We start from the raw sequence: 3,966 nt of genomic DNA on the forward strand, positions 1-3,966 counted from the left end.
TTAAATTACTAATCAAGTAGTTCTCGTGGTATGATATATTCTTTGAGTCACTATATTGCTTGTACGATCATGTGCACTTGTGTGTGCATCGAACGCAATAAGTGGACGAAGAAAAGGGTTTTAAGGATCGAACTAAAGAGAAAGCAGGGCTTCCTGAACAACCAGCTTGGGTTAATTTCTTTGCAGGCAATAAAGTCGTAAGCAATGGATTATCTCCCTCTTATATATTCCACCAGTTGGTGAAAGGTCGACCTGTTGTGTAGCGGGAAGAAATTGAGTTTCAAAGAAAATCGAGAAATGGTAAGCGATACTAATTGTATGTATCATAGGAGAAACCCCCAGCAACAAACGCATGTAGAGATATATTGCTTATACTTTGTCTGATGTAGCCCTTCTTGAATTGTACCATAGGGGTACGCCTGTTATCCAAAAACATTGGTCTCCTCATTTTGATTTAACAAAGGAGTTCCTCCTCAAAATTTCCTTCTGGGTTAAATTTTTGAGCCCCCCCTTGAATTGATGGAGTACAAATTCCCTGAGCAGGATTGCAAGTCTGTTGGGAACCCCCTTTATGATGATGAATATAAGACCAAGTAATCAAGGATTTCCTTTGCCCTGGTTCTAACTGAAATTAATATCAGCAAGCTAATGTTGTCTGAAATTCCTGTAATGGAGCCAAACGGGGATATCATTCAACAAGCGGTCATATATGAATGAAAGTAGGAGTACTGTACTAAGTTCCTAAAGATAAGGCATGTGTATGTTGTCCAACAATAGTTTGGTGCTCTCATGCTAATGTCTAGAATGAATAAGGCCCTCCAAGGAAAAAAAAAAAAACTTCTTCAGAAATGACAGCCTAGAGCTGGTTAAGCAGAGTTTGAGAGGCATGATCAACCTAACTGTAGACTGTTGTGAGTGAAGAAGTTGAGACTATAATTAGTAAACAGCGGGTAGAGGATCCATCCCAGGGGAAAAGGGAGGTTTTGCCCTCTTTCAAACGAAGTTAGAAGGCAAGCATAGTAATTGGGAGTGAGCCTCTTAGCAAAATTATCTCCACTCCCAATGTAGAAAAGAGCACAAGCCGTGAGTCAGATTTTATAAACATAACTGGGATCCTGACAAAAAGGAGGTCGAATTGAAGTACCAAGAGATCATAAATCATTGCTTCCTGATAAGGAAGGAGGCCAACAAGAATAATGAATTATCTAGTTTGGAACATCAGGGGAATAAACTAGAGGTCTAAGCAAAAGGAAATAAGTAATTCAAAATAAAACATATCAAGTTGGTTGGGCTAATAGAGATGAGAGTTAAGTAGCATAAAGCAAATAATATTCAAAAGGAGATCCTGGCCTACGATGGATTCCTAAACAGCTACCACAATGCTATAAATGAAAGGATTTCAGAGGCATGGGACCATGCTTGGTCTGAGGTTGAATTACTTTATAGTAAGACCCAATTTGTTCATTGTATAGTCAAGAGTAGAATTAATGATTCAAGTTCTATATTGAGTATTGTTTATGGTTACAACACTACTAAATTACGAAGAGCATTGGGGTCTAAATTAGGGGCACTGCTCAGACTGTCCAATTACCCTGGATCATAGAGGGAGATTGTAATGTTGTCTTACACCCTGCTGACAGTATTTATGGCAATCATGTGACTACTTCTGAGACTCGAATTTTCAGATTGTCTACTCCACTCTAGGTTGCACGAACTACTATGGAAAGGGCATTACTACTCTTGGTCAAACAAAGAGCTTGGGGATGATAGAATCTATTGCAGGTTAGATAGACCTTTTGTCAACTATCAGTGGATGTTGAAATAGGGGCAAATGGTACTCAGTATGAACTCTCATTTGTCTCAGATCATGCACATATTCTATTGGACTTGAGGATAACCAGATGAATGTCAAGTCTCCATTTAAATTCTTCTATGTTTGGTCTCAACATCCGAAATTCAAAAGCTTAGTTGGGAAGTTGTGTTGATCCTGATACTACGAAGAGCAATTGGTTAGAACATAAAATGTTAAGGCCAAATTTTAGATAGATAAATAATAGGGAATTCAAAAGAATCACTTAGAAAATAGAAATTCCTAGATTGACCTGACTTTAGTCCAAACACAAATGGTATCTGATTATTCTGATGAGCTGATTTGTCAAGAGATGGAGATTCTAATGAACTTAGAGAAATGGACTCTCATTAAAGAGAGCATTCTAAAGCAGAAGGCACAAGTTAAATAGATACAATTAGGTGACTCCAACAACAAGTACTTTAGTGTTGTCCGAAGGAAAGAAGTCAAAGAAGGATGATTTTACAGCTCACATTAGTGACTGGGTGAAACTTCTTGATCCTGTTGCTATTAACCATGAAATAATTCAATTATATAGGGTGCTTGTGGTTACATCTACAAGTAGCTTGCAAGCTATTGACAAGAATAACATGAACCAGGGACCTAAGCTCACTCATTAGCAGCAACTAGGCTTGAATCCATTGATGTCTAAAAATGATATATTAGAGAGGTTGAAAGCCATTAGAGATGATAAAGCTCCCGGAGTAGTTTAGTCTGTTAAGAATTCGTGTCTTACTGATTTTCTTATTTTCGCCTAACTTTTGCTTATCGATGGAACGTGGTGCCTGACGTGTTCTACTGACGTGTTTCAAGGAAGCAGTAAACAGAAAGTAAAGAACACAATGATTTTTACGTGGAAAACACCCAGCTCAAAAAGTGTAAAAAAACCACGACTTACACCTCTACAGAATTTACCCCCAACTTTACTAAAAAAAAATCTGAGCCTCAACAACGGGTGATTACAAAACTCTTGTAACCAACAAATAGGAATTATAAACTCTAATTCCTATAACTCAACAACTAGAAATTATAAACTCTAATCCCTATAACTCAATAACTAGGAATTATAAACTCTAATTCCTAACTACACACACCTCCCAATAACTAGGAATTATAAAATCTAATTCCTAACTACACGCACCCCTCCAAAGGTAAGTGTTTCCAAAGTCTCTGAGTTTTCCCCAACTCGAAGACTAGCTCCTAATTCAGTTTATAACACACTGAAACTAATATTACATAAATAGCTCAAACACAATGTACAACTCTAAAAATCACCCCTAAAACTCTTAGCTGGATTCTTTACTGAGGACCAGGTTCTTCAACGTGTTTCTTCAGTGATTGAGTAGCACTTCGTGAAGTCAATCTGTCGATTCTGCTTTTTTAAGAGCGTGAATTATTCTGGTTGCTGCATCTTCTATTTAAGCACAACTTTTCAAAGAGTCATTCTTTATTTCAAACTCCTACTTTAATTAGAACTCTTATTGCATAGAGTTCTACTTCAAGTGAGACTCCTCCTTCAATTCCAAATCTTGTCTCCTTAGTGTTGTAGTAAAACTCCAACTCTTTTGAATTGTTCAATTTTTAGAATCTTTCTCCTTTCACACATTGGACTCTGAAGGATATGCTTAGAAGTGAAACTCCTTCTTCACATAGGACTCTTTTTTCAACTCAACTTGCTTTCCCTTATCATCGAGTGTTTGAATCAAATTCAACTTGTTTCATTCATATTATCATTATCATCAAGTGTTTGAATCAAATTCAACTTGTTTCATTCATATTGTCATTCATCAAAACTTCAAGGTTCCAACATAGTCTTTTTACTTTCAAACAAGTTTTGTCTCATTAAAGAGGATACACTTGCCTCAGTTCAACATTTCTTTTAGCACATGTATCTTATATAGAGTTGTTAACTGTAATTCTCTTACACTTGTGCCTAAAGTGGATAACCCTGCTACTGTAAAGTTCTACATACATATAGCCTGTTTCACTATCATATATAAAATTATTTCATGGTTCTTTGCTAATAGGATCCAAAAGGTAATTGTTACTATTATTAGTGAGGCTCAATCAGGGTTCCTTCTAGGATAGAGGATTTTTGATCATATTATCTTAGCTCA

Source organism: Capsicum annuum, chromosome 9 (assembly GCF_002878395.1).
Source record: "Capsicum annuum cultivar UCD-10X-F1 chromosome 9, UCD10Xv1.1, whole genome shotgun sequence".
Classification (NCBI taxonomy): Eukaryota; Viridiplantae; Streptophyta; class Magnoliopsida; order Solanales; family Solanaceae; genus Capsicum; species Capsicum annuum.